This window comes from Bufo gargarizans, chromosome 2 (genome assembly GCF_014858855.1).
Source record: "Bufo gargarizans isolate SCDJY-AF-19 chromosome 2, ASM1485885v1, whole genome shotgun sequence".
In the NCBI taxonomy this organism is placed as follows: domain Eukaryota; kingdom Metazoa; phylum Chordata; class Amphibia; order Anura; family Bufonidae; genus Bufo; species Bufo gargarizans.
In genome coordinates, this window is record NC_058081.1 from 120,185,627 (window position 1) to 120,206,693 (window position 21,067).

A 21,067-nucleotide genomic window follows, 5' to 3' on the forward strand; every position below is an offset into this window, starting at 1 on the left:
ACTTTGGGCCCAGCCCAGATGATAGAGCAGGGTGGTGGTGGATCGGTTTGTGCATACTCTGCCAGTGGCCATCCAGCGTTGGATGGGTCAGGGGGATCCAGGCAACCTCGATTAGTTGGTCAGCCTGGTTGAGCAGTACATGGCCACCCAGGATTTGGTGCGGGGACACTTCTCAAAAACGGGTGACACCCTGACCTCTGGCCCCGCTTATAGAGACTGGAAAAAGGTCCCAATCCCAAGCAGGGGATAATGCAACCCAAAGGCCCTTTAAGCACACCCCGTGGGCTCGTGAGGACACATTTATCCGATGCTGGCAGTACCAGGGGCCTGGACATAGGGCTGCTAACTGCCCCTTGACCGCTGAACCTATGGGCTGTAGGTTTGCTTGGCGGTCCTCATTCTATGCCAGGCCTGTCTGTACCGCAGACACCCTGCTGAGTGCTGGTGAACCTCCCATGTGCCAGGTGTCCATTAATGGGTACTGGATTAATGCACTGTTAGTCTCCAGGAGTCTAGTGACCCTAGTGCACGGGTCACTGTTTTGTCAGAAAAATCCCTCTAAACAAAAGGTCTCTGTTATCTGTATCCATGGGGATATCCAAAAGTATCCGACGGCGATGGTTTTCCACGCCGGGCAGGGAGGTACAGCACGTGGTGGGAGTGGTATAGAATATTCCGTATGGGGCTATTTTGGAAGAGACTTACCCATATTCTTGTCCTTATGGAAGGACGGAGTGCAATCTCTTGTGGAGAAAGAATCTCCAGGTCCTGAACCAGAAGACCCAGATTCCGGGGTATTATCCGTAGGGGTCCCCATCATAGGGCCAAAGTGTAACCCCGATAGATTTCCCCTAGAGGTCTTAGCCGGTGAGGCCGCAGAGGCCACATCTATCCTGGAGCTGGAGGTGTCCCAGGAGACGTTCTGGACTGCCCAACTCCAGGACCCCACTCTGGTACGGGTCATCATAATTAATGTGGTAGCCCAACATACGGGCACAGAAGCGGTGTTTCCCCATATGGCTGTTTCCCAGGACTTATTATACTGCGTCGACAAGGTCCGGCAGGAGGTAGGGGAGCAGCTAGTAGTACCTCAGCTTTACCGCTGGGCAGTATTAGACTTGGCTCACACACATGTAAAGGTCATCTTGGAGTCAAAAAGACACTAGAGCGTATACTCCAGCAGTTCTTTTGGCCTAGTGTCTTTGAAGATGTTAGAAGGTTTTGTGAGTCGAGCCCAGAGTGTCAGATTACTTCTCCCACAGCAAATTTCTGTAGTCCACTGGTACCACTTACTATTATAGAGGTACCCCTTTGAGCAGATCACTATGGATCTTGTGGGGCCCGTGGTAAAGTCAGCCTGGGGCCACCAACACATATTAGTGGTGTTGGACTATGCGACCCGGTATCCGAAGGCTATTCCTCTCCGCCATACCTCAGCCAAACTTATGCCAGGGAACTATTTGCCATGTTTTGCCACATTGGGTTGCTCAAAGAGATCCTTACGGATCAAGGTACTCCTTTTATGTCCAAAGTGACAAATAAGTTGTGCAAGCTGCTTCGAATCAAGCAGTTATGCACATCAGTGTTCCACCCCCAATCAGATGGGCTGGTAGAAAGGTTTAATAAAACCCTAAAGAGTATGATGAAAAGGGTGGTATCCCAAGATGGGAAGGACTGGGATATGTTGCTGCCATATTTGATGTTATATATATGGTAGACATCCTAGAGGCCTGCTGGACATTTCCAAAAGAGACATGGGAGCAGGAGCCTACTCCCCGTAAGAGTCTAATAGAGCATATTGCAGATATACAGGACCGGATTGCATCAGTAATGCCCGTTGTGAGAGAACATCTAGTAGGCAGCTCAGAGCCATTGGTATAACAGAAAAGCCACAGTCAGGACCTTTTCCCGAGGAGATGGAGTTCTCGTAGTTGTACCCACTGCTGAGAGTAAGTTTCTGGCCAAGTGGCAAGGGCCTTATGAATTTCGGGGAAAAGGTGGGCGAAGTTAATTATAAAATATATCAGCCTGGGTGGAGAAACCAGAACAAATATATCACGTAAACTTGCTAAATGACCAAGAAACCCTGTGGGCCACTTAGGCGCTGGTTGGGACTAGTGTAGACCCTCCAACGTCAGTCCTGACAGAGGTCAGAGTAAAAATAGCAGAAACCCTGTCAAAACAACAAAAACAAGAGGTCAGTAAGTTAGTGCAGTAAAATACCGATGTCTTTTCAGAAAAGCTCTGTCGTACATCAGTGATCCAGCATGACATTGTCACCGAGCCGTGGGTAAGGGTACGAGTAAAACCATACCATGTGCCAAAGGCCCGGAGACAAGCCATTACAGAAAAGGTACAGAAGATGCTTAGCCTAGGAGTTATCAAGGAATCCAAGAGCGAGCAGGCCAATCCCATCATTGTATTGATTCCAAAGCCGGACGGATCGTTACGATTTTCGGAAATTGAATAAAGTGACGAAGTTTGACCTTTATCCAATGCCCCGAGTTGACGAGCTAGATTTAACCAAGTGTTACTGCCAGGTAACTCTGACAGAGTCAGCAAAGGAAAAGACCGCCTTTGTCACACCGGAGGGACTTTACCACTATGTTGTTTTGCCTTTTGGGTTACATGGAGCCCCCGCCAGGTTCCAGAGGCTGATGGACATAGTCTTAAAACCTCATCGGAAGTACGCATCCGCCTACTTGGATGATATCATTATCCACAGTGGGGACTGGCAGTCTCATTTGTCCCATGTGCAGGCAGTCGTGGACTCACTTCGAGTACCATAGGGCTAGAGGAGGCTCAATATTTGGGGTACATGATTAACCGTGGGATCATCAAACCTCAAATAAACAAAGTCGAGGCCATTCAAAATTGTCCCCGACCTCTCATGACGAAGTCAAAACGTTTCTCGGCATAATTGGGTATCATAGGCGGTTTATACCCAATTTCGCTGGGAGGGCTGCGCCCCTGACCAATATGCTGAAAGGAAAGAAGTCAGTCAGGATTCAGTGGAATCCTCAGGCAGAAGAACCATTTGAGGCCCTGAACTTGGCCTTATGTGAACAGCCCAGCTTTAAGGATTAATTAATCGTCCAAACGTCTGAAGTAGGGCTAGGAGCCGTTCTGTCTCAAAAAGTGAACGGAGATGAACATTCCATCACTTATTTGAGTAGAAATCTTACTCCAGCTGAAAATAACTACAGCGTAGTGGAGAAGGAGTGCCTAGCCATCAAGTGGGCCTTGGAGTCCTTACGGTACTAGCTGCTGGGGCAACATTTTCACCTGATCATGGACCATTCACCGTTGGTGTGGATGAGAAATTCCGAAGAGAAAAATACTCGGGTCACCAAGTGGTTTCTCTCCTTGCAGAATTTGAATTTCTCGGTGGAACATCGAGAGAGAAAACTACAGAGTAATGTGGATGCCCTTTCACGAGCATCATGTTTTGGTGCAAATGTTCACCCCCACAGGTTTGAAGGGGGGTATGTGAGGCAGTGACAGGCTTCATATACGAAGGAAGGTATGTGTCTCCAAGAGTGATGCAGGAAGCATATTAGAGGGGATGTACCTGAAAGGTGCCACCAAGGTACCTGGCCTTGGTGGAGTGGAAGCCACTAGCTAGAGTGTCAACTAAGATAGATAGTGGACACTATTGCTAACTAGTATTGCTGGTATCAGCTAATCCGGTCCTGACTTTTACTGGGAGTAAGCAAAGAGCTGGGTGGGTGCTTACTCCCCACGATCCACTCCGGGGTTTATATGTGGCTCACGTCAACGATTGTGTTTTAAAAAGTGAGCAGCAGGAAGCAGAGTGTGTCTGTTGAGTGAGAGGCTGCAGATCACACACTACAATGCAGGTGTGAAGGAAACACTGGCCTGTGGACTGATTACCTAACCCGGCTGCGATCCGGATGTAACTGAACTGTAAGTTGGCTGGAACAAGCAATGAACCATGTTGAAGAGACTTTGTTGTGTCCCTGCATTTCTTCAAAACTGGTCATAGGAGCCCATGGCATTACAATATACAGTACAGACCAAAAGTTTGGACACACCTTCTCATTCAAAGAGTTTTCTTTATTTTCATGATTATGAAAATTGTAGATTCACACTGAAGGCATCAAAACTATGAATTAACACATGTGGAATTATATACATAACAAAAAAGTGTGAAACAACTGAAAATATGTCATATTCTAGGTTCTTCAAAGTAGCCACCTTTTGCTTTGATTACTGCTTTGCACACTCTTGGCATTCTCTTGATGAGCTTCAAGAGGTAGTCACCTGAAATGGTCTTCCAACAGTCTTGAAGGAGTTCCCAGAAATGCTTAGCACTTGTTGGCCCTTTTGCCTTAACTCTGCGGTCTAGCTCACCCCAAACCATCTCGCTTGGGTTCAGGTCTGGTGACTGTGGAGGCCAGGTCATCTGGCGCAGCACCCCATCACTCTCCTTCATGGTCAAATAGCCCTTACACAGCCTGGAGGTGTGTTTGGGGTCATTGTCATGTTGAAAAATAATTGATGGTCCAACTAAACACAAACCGGATGGAATAACATGTCGCTGCAAGATGCTGTGGTAGCCATGCTGGTTCAGTATGCCTTCAATTTTGAATAAATCCCCAACAGTGTCACCAGCAAAGCACCCCCACACCATCACACCTCCTTCTCCATGCTTCATGGTGGGAACCAGGCATGTAGAGTCCATCCGTTCACCTTTTCTGCGTCACACAAAGACACGGTGGTTGGAACCAAAGATCTAAAATTTGGACTCATCAGACCAAAGCACAGATTTCCACTGGTCTAATGTCCATTTCTTGTGTTCTTTAGCCCAAACAAGTCTCTTCTGCTTGTTGCCTGTCCTTAGCAGTGGTTTTCTAGCAGATATTCTACCACGAAGGCCTGATTCACACAGTCTCCTCTTAACAGTTGTTCTAGAGATGTGTCTGCTAGAACTCTGTGTGGCATTGACCTGGTCTCTAATCTGAGCTGCTGTTAACCTGCGATTTCTGAGGCTGGTGACTCGGAGGAACTTATCCTCCGCAGCAGAGGTTACTCTTGGTCTTCCTTTCCTAGGGCGGTCCGCATGTGAGTGTCACGGCCACGGTTATGGTCGTGACTCCTTGGGAGCCGCATACAGTTGCCCGCGGTTGTGGTTGTTGTTTCAACCGCAGCTGAGGCATATTGTAGTTGGCCTCAGTGCGGTTGCCGCGGACAACAGCTATGTGTGCGGTTCCCGGGGAGTTGTGTGCGTGTGTGGATGCACTTTGTTTGTATGTCTGGTGTGCACGTGTTGTTGTTTGGTGCGCACGGACATCGTCCTTTCACTGTGGCTGCCCGTGGCAACGTTTGGTATTATGTACATGTGGTGGCAGTGTCTCGGCCTTCGGGCTGTCTCCCAGGACGGCTGCCACCCATGTTGTTGCCAGCGGCAACAGCCACAGGGTGATCAGGTTGGTCACTTCCCCTGTATGTGTGTTTTCCCTTCTGTGTGCTGGAAGGGTTAACTTCCTTCCCAGTGTGTGTGTTGTGTTGTGTCACTGGGTGTGGTTGACCGGTGGGTGTGGCCACTTTGCCCTATAAAGCCTGTGTCTGGAGCACAGCTCAGTAGGTTGCTTTCAGTCATGCTTGGCTGAAGCAGCCTCCTGTGGATGCCATCCTTCTTGTAAGGGCCACCCTTCCGGTCATAAGTTTAAAACCTCTGTTAGTAAATTCTATGTTTCACGGTGTTATCTAGGTGTGTATGGGATTGTGTTATTGCAGCCTATGGTCCAGGGTTCCTGTGTGATGTCTGGTGTGTGCTGTGTCCGTTGTTGTCTTGTACTTACAGCACCTGCACATGGGTTCCTGGTTGTGTTGTCGGTGGCAGATGAGTGATAAGTTGGTTCCATTTGACTGCCACTGCCATAGCTGTTTTTGTATCCCCTGTGTTTATTGGCCGTTGAGACTCCTGCTCCTCCGTGCCTAGGAGGAGCAGGTCGTCTTACTCTGTCCCCTAGTTCAGGGCCGACTTGAGGGCTTGTAGGGACTTTGAGGTTCCGGCGTATGAGCCCTCCTACCACCAAGGTCGGCTCATACTGACAGGAGACAGGGTCAGCATTAGGGACGCAATAGGAGGTGACCTGCTCCCTAACTCTGTGGTCCCGGCCAAGGGGTAACCCTACCATCTCCAGGCACCGCACGGCTGGGGGTTTCCCCCACCACCAGCCGTGACAGTGAGCCAGTTTCTTTGTAGCGCTTAATGGTTTTTGTGACTGCACTTGGGGACACTTTCAAAATTTTCCCAATTTTTCGGACTGACTGACCTTTATTTCTTAAAGTAATGATGGCCACTAGTTTTTCTTTACTTAGCTGCTTTTTTCTTGCCATAATACAAATTGTAACAGTCTATTCAGTAGGACTATCAGCTGTGTATCCACCTGACTTCTCCACAATGCAACTGATGGCCCCAACCCCATTTATAAGGCAAGAAATCCCACTTATTAAACCTGACAGGGCACACCTGTGAAGTGAAAACCATTTCAGGTGACTACCTCTTGAAGCTCATCAAGAGAATGCCAAGAGTGTGCAAAGCAGTAATCAAAGCAAAAGGTGGCTACTTTGAAGAACCTAGAATATGACATATTTTCAGTTGTTTCACACTTTTTTTTATGTATATAATTCCACATGTGTTAATTCATAGTTTTGATGCCTTCAGTGTGAATCTACAATTTTCATAGTCATGAAAATAAAGAAAACTCTTTGAACGATAAGGTGTGTCCAAACTTTTGGTCTGTACTGTATATATTTTTTAATATATTAGTTTTATTTTTATTACTATAATTTTATTAATACATTATTATTTTACTTCATTTATCAACACAATATTTATTAAATTTGCTTTATATGAAACCCAGATGGTGAGTGCCTGCTAATTATATATATATTCAGCATTCAAGTCTGCTTTTGGCAGAGCACCATTACCACAGTGACAGGAGAGGTGAGCCACTAAATTACAAAGCATCTTATCGGTATTGAATTACATACAGTTTATAGGCTGATGTAGGAATAAGTAAATGTAGAAATAAATAGATAAACTGATGCAGAATAAGTCTCCCTGCACTCTCCCTTCAGTCTCCCTGCACTCCCCCTTCACTCTTCCTGCAGTCTCCCTGCACTCTCCCTCTCCAATATTCCTCTATTGATAATTTTCAGCTAAACTGTCCCTAGCACATGAGCACTTGCCATGTCTCTCCCTGTGCTCAGCTTACAGGATAATGGCAGAGACCATGCGGGATGAGGGTTTTATACGGCTGTGACATCACAGGGGACTGCGGTCTTCAGATTGGCTTGCTGCACGGTATTATGGCTGATCTTGCGTTTCCATGCTTGTCTCCTCTAAATTTACTTTTGCTTTCTAACACGTGCAGCTGCCATTTTAGGCCGAATTATGCTTCAGATGCTTCCCTTCTCTCAACACTACTTTCCACTAAACAATGAACCATGAGTAATACCATGTTTTGTGAAAACATTTTGGCTTAATGCTGTGTTCATCTCAGGAAGATGTTTTCACCAGGATTTTAAAAAGGTGGACTTTTATGCATGATGGATACTTCCTTTTTCCTTTTGATATTTTTCACATCCAGCACATGGACATCTGTGCTGTGCAACATGAATGTTACATCCTGGTAAGATGGCTACTTCTCTATATATTTTCATATTTTTTTAAGTTTCTTCTCTATAGGGGGAAAAACGGCTAAACAAAAAATACATTATCCACACATTTGGCTTGCAAAAAAAATGTCACTAAAAACCACCATGAAAAAAATGTGTATGAAATGTATGTGTAGGGCCCTTTAAGATGTACCTGATGGATGTTCAAAGTCAGTAGAAGGATCCACAGCACTCGACTGTTTAAATATTCCCTTGAGCCCTAGAATTGATTTATGTGAACTGAAAGCGCAATTTTTACCAAGTATCACAACTAACTCAGTTCAGCTTTCATATTCTAATCTGCATTGGGTCCAGGTCCTTGTGTTATTCTTGTTATGTCTTTCTCAATATTTTGATTTATTTCTATAAAATACTGCTGCATTTGTCTAGGCACTTATTTTTTTTATTTTTATTTTTTTTTACAAATTATGATGCTTATTGCTTAAATGGCACCAGATGCAACATATACCACAGCACAGTACAGAGATTGTTTACATCAGTCCCTGTGCCCAACGAGGCTCTCAGCCTAATTTTCACACATAAATACACACTATGGCCAATTTCATAGGAAACCATTTAATCTAGCAGTATATTTTGGAACGTTGGACAAACCCGCAAAGCATAAAAAAATCCCAGGAAAAACCACAGGGAGAACATAAACATATGCTGCCCTTGGTTGAATTTTAGTCTACAGCCCCAGTTCTGCTAACAGTGAGCATCTTTGAAGAATTTTTATTGACATCTATGTAAATAAAATTTACATAAATTGGCTAATCCTGATACTTGAGGCTCCAAACTATAGAACAAGGTGCTGGATTGTGGCCTGAACAGACAGTGGAGAAGATCATTTGGCATTGTCTCTCTCCACCTGGATCCCCCCCCCCCCCCAATGCTTTTTCTTTATCTGACTGTCTCATACTGCCAATATTCTCTTTAGCTCGCTTCAATTCAAAGATGTTTTATGTGAATGACATTTAGTTTTCCTATCATCAAAATGGTTCTGCACTGTTTGTTCTTTAGGTAAGCATACCTAGAAATTGCAATGTGCTGGCCCGCCAGGGAGGCATGGGGTGGAGATGATGGGAGTGGTGCCTGGGCTGTGGCAATGAGGGAGACTAACCTTGCTCCAGTGCTACCCCAGCCTGCAGTGATTGGAGGGGTTAAACCCTTTTCCCCTTGCGGAACAACCTGAATTTTGGGGTCTCTCATCTGAAATGTATTAACATGAAAAGACAAACTATCTAAGTTTAATCTGACACGTCAGATGTCTTGGCGATCCGGGTCTGTCCAGACGCGTGCAAGCATATCCACGGATATGGATTCTACTCTTTAAGTGATTTGTCGTCTCAGGTTGTTCAGATCGTGTGGCCGGGGATCGGGAGAAGAGCGGCCTATCCACATTACGGTAGAGTTTCATTCAGGTATCAGCAACCAGCCAAAAAGAAATGGGGAAGAGCACCATCCTTCTGATAGACTAAATTTGGCATACCTTCCTCCATCTGTGGCATGTCATTCCCTTAACATTTCCAGGTAGGAGTAACAAGTGACAGTATCCTTGCCAAAAAAGAAGGTATTGTAGACTGCTTATTGCATAGAACACTTTGGCTGAGTCCCACATGAGCTCGATAGGGATTTACTGAGCCACAGATTCTAATGTTGTGGAGATTGACCCTCCCACTGAGGTGAAAGGTAGCCTTATTACTGAACACAAGCCTATCTGCAAATTGGCCCTCTTCCAATCAGCCCTGCAAGTCGATGCAAAAGTCACGGCATTTAGGTTTATCATTCGGTTTTAAATAACAAAGGGTTGGGTGTGCTCATCTGGCTTAGAATATTGGTTGAAGCATGGATTGCCGCCGGGAACAGGACATAGGATTCTTGATCATAGAAAAGAAAAAAATGTAATCCAGCTTCTTCACCAGACGTGTAGTCATGAGTAAGGATCAGTATTAGGGGATCCGAAACACGTAGATATGGACTGTCTGTATGGTTTTTAATGCACTACTTTCAATAAAAGCTGTCACGTTTGATGACGAAGCTGGATTACATTTTTTCTTTTCTATGTTCATTCGGTTTCAGATCCTAAAGAATTTGTAATATGTATGGATTACAACACAGACGTTACACCATACAGTGGTTTGTAGCACTTGTAGTTCCGTATTAGTCAGCCTGGGCAACTTTCCTGTTCACTGTCTCTTCTGAAGTTTTTGGGTGGCCCAGACTTTTCTGATGACATAAACAGCCAGTGTTTTCAAATTGCTTTGTCCAACGTGAAATGCAGTTTCTATGCAGAGCACTTTTACCAAATTTATTCAAAAATTTTACTGTACCGTCAAAACAGACCCCGTACTTGCAATTTACAACATGCAGAAAGCATTTTCTTGCTGTCACCATCTTAAACCACCCCTTTGTGTAAGTTTTAAACTAACCTGAAGGGGGCAGATTCATGAATAATGTCTTAAAAAAACCTGGCGGTTTCCCATAGCAACCAATCATGGCATTAAGTTTTCAAGAGCAGAATTTGTTTGCTTTAACATCAGCAGGACTTTACTTTTGCACCATCCTATTTAAATCGCCCTGTATTATAAATTCAATTTATTATAAATTCATTATTGATACCCAGAATTTATAAAGACTTCTCAGAGATGAAAAATATCCTGGAGAACGTGATCTTCCTATTTGTGTATATTCCTGCTTACATTGTGGATATATGTGTAATCTCTTTTGCTGTGGTCTCTAACAACTTCCCCAAACACCATCCCTGCTGTAATTTCAATAAATTGTAACCACCTGTAAAAGCTAATGCGCAGCTTCATTTCCCAGGCCAGACGAGCCAACCACAACTGACTTCTTTGGAGTTTGCATTCTAAACATGTTTTGGGAAGATGTGCTATCACATCATGCTCCAGACTTCTATCTAAACACAATGAAATAGATGCCTTATCCATCCTCTCTGCAGCTGCTCTCTGTAAATTCATTGTACTGCAGTCACTTTTAATTTCAAGTCGGTACAAAAGACAAAGAAGCAACAAAACACGCGTCAGCTTCTTATTAGTCTGTCCACCCCCTCCTTTATCAAACACGGTTTGATGAAACTTGCAGCCCTTGGGCATTATATCCCATTTCTCCTTGGTCTGAAGTTAATTTGAGCAAAAAAGCAAGGAACGTGAAAACCAAGCAGCCAGAAAAAAAGTGACTTCCAGCACTTTAGGCCAAATTCTTAAATCTTTAGTCATAAATAAATAAACAGTATACTGAACAGTCAGGATGGCTTTCAGCTGAAGAGTGCAGTATTAAGAATGTTCTGAGAGTTTTCGAGGCATTTAAAAATCACATTATGGGAGGCAATATTTTAATATTTTCCAGAATAAAGGCAAAACCATAGGGGGACATTTATCATTCTGCTACCCAAGTTTTCTGGTATCAAAAAGTTGCAAATTTTGGTGCATGTTCAGAATGTAAAAGGTGTAACTTTTTGTGTGCTTTGCTTCCTGCTCACCTTGTTTCCAAAAAGGGGGTGGAATGAGTGTGGAGTGGGCGGGGCTGGTCTAGTCTTAGCGTGCCCAGCATTTTTATTATAATTTAGGCCAGAGAACTGATGTAAATTATATCTGAAATCTGCAAAAGTCCCCTTGCTAGAGTAAATTTAAGTTCTGGAATGCTGACCTGCCAGATGAGTCACAATTATGAGGCAGTGTCTGTCTCTTAATATTTGTCACGCATCTAATGCCAGTGGGGCATAGATTAAGACCTGCATGTAAAACTCTGGTCTTATAAAAGTCCTAATTGTACCTAATTCTGACACTGTATTCCCCAAGTTATTTTCCCATCTGCATTGGAGGCTCTTTTAGGCATAGATTTAAGTTCTGGCGCACAAAATAGTACCTTCAAGTTGACCTAAAACTGAAGACGCGGAAGAAGAATATGTTCCTTTTAACAGTGGGTGGAAGCAAGAAGAGTAAGGGCTGTATTAGACCAGAAGATAGTTGGCCAGATCATCGCTAATGAGCGTTTGTAGGAGTGATCATTAGCGATAAGCTACCTGTGTAATATAACCCTAAAAGGGCCACCGATTACCGGATGAACGAGCAGGCGTTCATTCATCGGGCATTCACAATTTTTATGTATACTAAAAAATCATTGCTTGCCGGCGGCAGATCGTGCCGTCTTATCATGGTATGCTACCAGCAAATAATGATTCTGTATGGGGACCAATTATGACATTAGCGATCGCTCCTCCATGTAATAGCCAAGGTCTCCTCCAATGATGAGTAGGCAATTGTCAGGAACAAACGCTTCCTTCCCGACAAACATAAGCTGCATCTGCTGGTCTAATACCAGCCTTAGTCAGTCTCTAAATAGCTAGTAGGTAACTGAGTTAGTGTTATAAAGAGTAGGTGAGACCAGAGGAAGTCTAGATCTCTCAAAGTTTGAGATCTCCACAATGGGATACCAGTGGGTACCAGCGATAGCTAGTTTTGGAGTGGGACAAAATGTGCATTTCTAGGTCAATATTAGAGATGAGCGAATCGAAGTTGATGAAGTGGAATTTGATTCGCACCGAATCTGAATTTCTTCATGATTTCCTAAATGGCTGCTGCACTTGTTAGGACATGGAGCAAGGAACTCTGGGAACGAGGGTTCACCCACAATGCCATGCACGCAGCCATTCAGCAGCCAGCCAGCCCTGTGATGTCACAGCCCTATAAATAGCCTCAGCCATCTTGGATTCAGCCATTTTCCAGTGTACTTAGTGCAGGGAGAGACGTGACAGGCGCTAGGGAAAGTGGTGGAAATTGCTTTAAAACTTTTATTTTGCTGTATAGAAGTTCAGGGAAAGGATAGGAATCATTCACAGTATTGAAGCAGAACAGGGTTTAGTAGGGGAGTTTACAGCCTGGGTAATAGAAACAATCCTATTACACCTTACTGCACTGACTGGGGATCCAAATTGCCATTGTACAGCTCTGTAATTCTAGCAAACCGTTCTTGTTATTGGGTTGCAAGTACTGTTTGAAACAGCCATTAACAGGGTTTACTTCATGGAAATATTTCTAAATCTTATTTGCCCTTGTGCTGTGCAGTTATATGTTCTAAAGCATTTTTTTGCTTGTATTAGTGGGAAAAAAGGGCTTATTAGCCGTTGTGTGGTGAAGTGAGAAAATTACTGACTTTTTTAGGGTGTTTCAATTTCCTCTTTATTTATTTATTTAATCTAACAGTATGTCAGACAGAGAAGTTCCAGGCCCTGCACAAGGGAGTGGCAAAGGCCTAAATGTTTCTGGTGCAGGCACAGGTCACAGCAGAGTAAGGGGGCATGGCAGCAGGAGTCGCAGCGAGTGGCCTGAGCTCCCGATGTCATCTAGTAGTCGTGTCTTGACCAGCAACCCAGCGGTTCTTGAATGGTTGACTTGGTCATCCACTTCATCCCAAGTGACATCAGTCACTCACAGTCAAGAGTCGGTGGGTTCATCAGACACAACCCTTAGTTGGCATGGCTCGAGAGCAGGCCCTGTGCCCTCACCTGTCCTCAACCTTCCTCTGTCCTTTTCTGTTCCCTCAGCCAGACAATTATTATACTGTATGCTGTGGGCTCAGTTCCACTATACAGCTAGAACGAGCTACTAGAGGACAGTCAGCATCTACTGCCTGGCCAAGATGTGGAGGAGACATTCGCCGCTTCCTCTTGTAGGCGGGAAAGTAGTGATGAGGAGACTGGATGGGAGGTGGTGTTGCGAGCGGTCAGCGAAACCGTTGAGGAGGACATCAGTGACGTGCAGACGGTACTCTATGAGGATGATGTGGCTGATCGAACTTGGCAGCCCGGTGAATTAGGGGCTCTATCATCATCGGGAGAAGAGGGTGGCAGCTTGCCCGTGAGTCAGCGGAGGAGTCAGTAAGTCGTTAGCGTGGCCGGAAGTCAGCAGGGTGGCAGCAGTGGGATGTCGGGAGCCGAACGTGCCCAGGGTAGACCACCCGCTTCGCAGGAGCCTACCTGCCCAGAAAGTAGTGGTACAGGAGTTCACGGAAGCAGTGTCGGTAGCAGTCAGTGCGGAGTGTTGGGTGTAAAATCACCTATTCAGCGGTGTGGCAGTTTTTTGTTAAGCCGCCGGAGGAGTTGAACATGGCCATATGTAGAATCTGTGTAGGTGAAGCGTGGCCAGGGTGTCAATGTTGGCACCATAGCCCTGCGTCAACATATGCAGCGTCACCATAAAGTGGCCTGGGAGAACCGTGGCTCCGATGTGGTGGTCTAGCCTGCCACAGTAACCGCTGCATCACCCAGTGGCACGCACCCGATTTCAGGCAGTCAAGGCTCCACCACCTCAGTCGAAGTGAGCTGTCTGTCCTTCCCATCATCTACCGGTCCTGATGCTCCTGCTCCTCCTACTCCACATCACTCATTTCGTCAGCAGTCGATCACAGAAGCGATTGCCAAGAGACAGCAATACGCGTGTGGTTATCCTATGGCACAGAAGCTGAACGTGCTCCTGACCAAGTTGCTGGTACTGCAGTCTCTCCCTTTCCAAGTGTTGGACTCTGCTGTTTTCAGAGAAACCATGGCTTTTGCCGAGCCGAGGTGGAGAGTAATTTCTTTGCCAAAAAGGCAGTACCAGCCCTGCACACAGAACGTGGACCAGTCCTTGAGCCTGTCGGTGTCTGCCAAACTTCACGGCAGCGCCGATGTGTGGAGTACTGATAAGCAACAGGGGCAATATTCGAATTTGCGATATTTTGCGAATATTTAGTCGAATATTCGTCATATATTTGCGAATTTGAGATTATATTCTTGATTGTGAAAATCAGCAATGTATTATTCGCGCAATGCGCGCAAAATACCGGCGTGGGTCACTTATGCTACATTTTTCAAGCTGCAAAGAAAAACCAAAAAAGGGGGTCAGTCAGCACATACCAAACCGCAGGAGCGCATTGCTATGGCAGGGAACAACATTGAAAGACAAAAACATGCAATGCGACATATAACTGCAATATAGAGTACAAAATTGCATAATAATAACAAGTGCTACACTATAAGTGCGAGATACTTGGCAAATCATTTTGTACAAAATTATTTGAGCCCGTCTGCTGAGCGTCAAGGCGATCTCTGTTAGACGGGTTCCTACTCTAAATTCTACCTGTTGGGTGCCATGACGGCTACCATACACTTCAGGGAGTGTAGGTTCCACATTCCTACATTGAATTCTACCTGTTAGGTGCCATGACGGCTACCATACACTTTAGGGAGTGTAGGTTACACAGCAGGCCCCCTCCACAACACCACCGGCGCCAAACTGCTACCAAGGACTGCAGTGAGAGTCCACAAACTATCTCACTCCTGGTGCCATGGCTTCAGTGAGTGAGGGGGAGCAGGCCTGACTATGTACTAACACTAATTAAAATCAGCCTATAGGGCAGACAGGGTGGTCAGGAGTGCAAGACTGAGGAGGCAGCCACACCTCCAGTACAAACTGCAAAGAAAAACCAAAAAAGGGGGTCAGTCAGCACATACAAAACTGCAGGAGCGCATTGCTATGGCAGGGAACAACATTGAAAGACAAAAACATGCAATGCGACAATTAACTGCAAGATAGAGTACAAAATTGCATAATAATAACAAGTGCTACACTATAAGTGCGAGATACTTGGCAAATCGTTTTGTACAAAATTATTTGAGCCTGTCTGCCGAGCGTCAAGGCGATCTCTGTTAGACGGGTTCCTACTCTAAATTCTACCTGTTGGGTGCCATGACGGCTACCATACACTTCAGGGAGTGTAGGTTACACAGCAGGCCCCCTCCACAACACCACTGGCGCCAAACGGCTACCAAGGACTGCAGTGAGAGTCCACAAACTATCTCACTCCTGGTGCCATGGCTTCAGTGAGTGAGGGGGAGAAGGCCTGACTATGTATTAACACTAATTAAAATCAGCCTATAGGGCAGACAGGGTGGTCAGGAGTGCAAGACTGAGGAGGCAGCCACACCTCCAGTACAAACTGCAAAGAAAAACCAAAAAAGGGGGTCAGTCAGCACATACAAAACTGCAGGAGCGCATTGCTATGGCAGGGAACAACATTGAAAGACAAAAACATGCAATGCGACAATTAACTGCAAGATAGAGTACAAAATTGCATAATAATAACAAGTGCTACACTATAAGTGCGAGATACTTGGCAAATCGTTTTGTACAAAATTATTTGAGCCTGTCTGCCGAGCGTCAAGGCGATCTCTGTTAGACGGGTTCCTACTCTAAATTCTACCTGTTGGGTGCCATGACGGCTACCATACACTTCAGGGAGTGTAGGTTACACAGCAGGCCCCCTCCACAACACCACTGGCGCCAAACGGCTACCAAGGACTGCAGTGAGAGTCCACAAACTATCTCACTCCTGGTGCCATGGCTTCAGTGAGTGAGGGGGAGAAGGCCTGACTATGTATTAACACTAATTAAAATCAGCCTATAGGGCAGACAGGGTGGTCAGAAGTGCAAGACTGAGGAGACAGCACACCTCCAGTACATGCGAGCGAAATACCGGCGTGGGTCACTTATGCTACATTTTTCAAGCTGGTATAAGTTTTCTGAGACTGGAGAAAATGGTTGGCACGGCAAAACATTAGAATATGCCCCAAAAAAGGGGGTTAGTCAGCACCTCCCAGTGCGCAGGTGCACGCTGCCATGGCAAAAACCTAGAGGAAGAAAGCGACAATGCAGCAGCACCCTACAAATCAGATAAAGTACAACAATGCCATAGTCACAAAAATTATAGTGCTAATGCTACGCTTATTTTTTCAAAGTGAGATGCTTGGCCAATGCATGTTGTACAAAACCATCTGAGCCCGTCTGCTGTACGTCGGGGCGATCTCTGTTAGACGGGTCCTAACACTAAATACTACCTGTTATGCGCCATAATGACCACCATAAAATTCAGGGAGTGTTGGATCCACATGCATGCTGGATCTACTCTGCCTTTTACCATTTTTGGTGCCATAATGGCCTCCATTACAAGGGATGCAGGTACCTTATCATTGGCCCACAAACTAGAAGAAGGGAGGGATAATCACCTTATGTGTACTGTGTTAAAAAAAAAAAATATATATTTGTTATTACAAAGTGGCGATACTCACGATAAAAATGTACTTTTCGAATATTCGCGCTCAACACTAGTGGGGAGCTGTAACTACGGTCAGGGACAATACATGTCATTTAATGGTGCCACACCAACACTTTGACAAAAGATACTAGTTTCTTCTGGCTACCTGCTTCAACTACTATTCTGATGCTGCCACCCGCCTGATGCCATACATCTGATGCCAAGTGCTCCTTCTTTCACCCACCATCTTCAGCTGGTACTGGTATTGCCACCCACTTTCCCACTCTGTCAACGGGTCACTCTGTGGTCTCCTGATGCTGCTGCCACCTCACCAATGAGTTATGCTGCTGCTGTCACCTCCACACTGTCATTGTGCCACCCTGTGGCCTCCTTCTAATGCCATTCTGTGGCCTCCTGATGCTGCTGCCACCTCCACACTGTAATTGTGCCACCCTTTGGTCTCCTCCTGATGCTGCTACTGCCACCTCCACTCTCTGTTATTGTGTAACTCTGTGGTCTCCTGATGCTGCTGCTGCTACCTCCACACTGTCATTGTGCCACCCTGTAGCCTCCGCCTGATGCTGCTGCTGTTGCACGTCCACACTCTGTCATTGTGCCACTCTGTGATCTCCTCATGGTGCCACTCCACACTGTCATTGTGCCACTCTGTGGTCTCCTCATGGTGCTTCCACCTCACCACTATGTCATAGGGCCACTCTGTGGACTTCTCACGCTGTTCCCATCCTCCCTACTTCATGACTGGGCCACTATTATGCCTTTCGACCTTGCTAACATCATAATTAATTTGACCCTTCTTCTGTCAGAAGGAAGGAAAAGTGAGACTCACAATGGATCTATGTAACAGCTGTAAGGCCTGCATGACATGGTCCCTATTTTGCATCAGAATTGGCTTAGGATTTAGTAGCCAAAAGCAGGAGTGGGTACAAAACACAGAACACATGCAAATATTCCATTTACATGTCATGTCTGTTTTGGATCCACTCCTGTTTTTTTTGGGCTTTAGCAATACTGACCAAATGCTGACCAAGTGAAGGCTGATGCTCCACAGACAGGATCCGTTTTTCGAGGGTTATTGTTCTGATGGATCAGAGGACGGGCAAAATGGTCAGTGACGTCAAAAGAAACTTACTGATGACACCCACTCCACTCTGTTGGGGGTGGGGGGGGGGGGGGAGGCTCTACTTGTATAAGCATTTAATAGAACAGGTTCTGTAGAAATCTATGTGGAAAAAGTGAATTGGTGTAAAAGGAGTGCACTCTTTCACGCTATAGTAGGATCTTGGGCCTCTGCACGGTTCTGTATACCTGGCACTAACATTGACCTGTAAGGCTGAGTTGATACTTGGGTTATTTGGTCAGTTTTGGCCCCGTAGCTTCCCAAATAAGTGAAGTGTGCAGTGATTCTAAGAGCGACGCCTGTCATCTGCATGTCAAATGGGCTCACAGTATTATTTCACTGCCACAGCAGACTCTATGCGTCTTACTGCAAGGCACAGTGTTCTACACCACTATAAAGGCTCTCTGCAGCCAGGAAATAGCCTTTTTTTTTATGCGATTCGCCACGAATAAATTCAGATCGAATGGAATTTTTTCTGAAAATTCGGGAAACCGGCCAAAACGAATTTTTTTTTGAAATTTGCTCATCTCTAGTCTATATGTATAAAAGACCGATTTTGAATATTTTGGCTGACAATGGTTTAAGAATTATATGCAAATGATCATTTGCAATAGCCAATGGCAGACTATTGTTTGCAAAAAATGTGATCCATCAGGTTTCATGTTTTCAGATGTAGAAAGCTGAAACTACACTGTCTTCATAATCTCCTCATGATCTGCTAGTTTAATCTGGCATATTGATGGTCAAATGCCATTTAGAGTACAGGTACTAGAAAACATCTGGCCACGTTCATTTTGGTAACCTAAAAACAACTAAAAGATCACCATTAAAATGCCAGGAGGCCTAAATACTGTGGGCCAGATTTATCATTACACTTAGGGCTCGTTCACACAAACTTTTATTGCGTTCAGTATACAGTCCGTATACGGAACTATTCATTTCAATGGGTCCGCCCAAAAAAAACTGAGCATTCCGTTTCCGTATGTCCGCATTTCCGTTCTGCTACATTTTGAGTCTTGTCCTGTTATTGTCCGCAATTCACGTTCCATGGCTCCATTCAGGTCAATGGGTCCGCAAAAAAAACTGAACACATACGGAAATGCATCCGTATGTCTTCCGTATCCGTTCCGTTTTTGCAGAACCATCTACTGAAAATGTTATGCCCAGCCCAATTTTGTCTATGTAATTACTGTATAATGTATATGCCATACGGAAAAACGGAAACACAACGGAAACAAAAAACAGAACAACAGATCTGTGAAAAACGGTCCGCAAAACACTGAAAAAGCCATACGGTTGTGTGAACAAGGCCTTGCTCCACTTTTACATACATACAGGGAGTGCAGAATTATTAGGCAAGTTGTATTTTTGAGTATTATTATTTATTATTGAACAACAACCATGTTCTCAATGAACCCAAAAAACTCATTAATATCAAAGCTGAATATTTTTGGAAGTAGTTTTTAGTTTGTTTTTAGTTTTAGCTATTTTAGGGGGATATCTGTGTGTGCAGGTGACTATTACTGTACATAATTATTAGGCAACTTAACAAAAAACAAATATATACCCATTTCAATTATTTATTTTTACCAGTGAAACCAATATAACATCTCAACATTCACAAATATACATTTCTGACATTCAAAAACAAAAACAAATCAGTGACCAATATAGCCACCTTTCTTTGCAAGGACACTCAAAAGCCTGCCATCCATGGATTCTGTCAGTGTTTTGATCTGTTCACCATCAACATTGCGTGCAGCAGCAACCACAGCCTCCCAGACACTGTTCAGAGAGGTGTACTGTTTTCCCTCCTTGTAAATCTCACATTTGATGATGGACCACAGGTTCTCAATGGGGTTCAGATCAGGTGAACAAGGAGGCCATGTCATTAGATTTTCTTCTTTTATACCCTTTCTTGCCAGCCACGTTGTGGAGTACTTGGATGCGTGTGATGGAGCATTGTCCTGCATGAAAATCATGTTTTTCTTACCTTGCAGACTTCTTCCTGTACCACTGCTTGAAGAAGGTGTCTTCCAGAAACTGGCAGTAGGACTGGGAGTTGAGCTTGACTCCATCCTCAACCCAAAAAGGCCCCACAAGCTCATCTTTGATGATACCAGCCCAAACCAGTACTCCACCTCCACCTTGCTGGCGTCTGAGTCGGACTGGAGCTCTCTGCCCTTTACCAATCCAGCCATCTGGCCCATCAAGACTCACTCTCATTTCATCAGTCCATAAAACCTTAGAAAAATCAGTCTTGAGATATTTCTTGGCCCAGTCTTGACGTTTCAGCTTGTGTGTCTTGTTCAGTGGTGGTCGTCTTTCAGCCTTTCTCACCTTGGCCATGTCTCTGAGTATTGCACACCTTGTGCTTTTGGGCACTCCAGTGATGTTGCAGCTCTGAAATATGGCCAAACTGGTGGCAAGTGGCATCTTGGCAGCTGCACGCTTGACTTTTCTCAGTTCATGGGCAGTTATTTTGCGCCTTGGTTTTTCCACACGCTTCTTGCGACCCTGTTGACTATTTTGAATGAAACGCTTGATTGTTCGATGATCACGCTTCAGAAGCTTTTCAATTTTAAGAGTGCTGCATCCCTCTGCAAGATATCTCACTATTTTTGACTTTTCTGAGCCTGTCAAGTCCTTCTTTTGACCCATTTTGCCAAAGGAAAGGAAGTTGCCTAATAATTATGCACACCTGATATAGGGTGTTGATGTCATTAGACCACACCCCTTCTCATTACAGAGATGCACATCACCTAATATGCTTAATTGGTAGTAGGCTTTCGAGCCTATACAGCTTGGAGTACGACAACATGCATAAAGAGGATGATGTGGTCAAAATACTCATTTGCCTAATAATTCTGCACGTAGTGTATGTCCAAAGTCACTTTTGGCTTAGTCAGATTTATTAATGCTCCTTTAATACTGTGATAAATGTGGTTTGACGGTAGCAGTTTATCCTTCAGTAAGCGGCTTTACAAAAGTCGTACGTCTTTACGAAAAAGTCGCATGTTCTATTAAAAAGTTGCATAAGATAAGCACTGGAGTAAAATTGCGCAATTTTTGGCGACTTTTTAAATTGTTGCAATAGTAAATCTGTCTAGAGATTTATTTACATAAGAAAACACGCTCACTTTCAGAAAA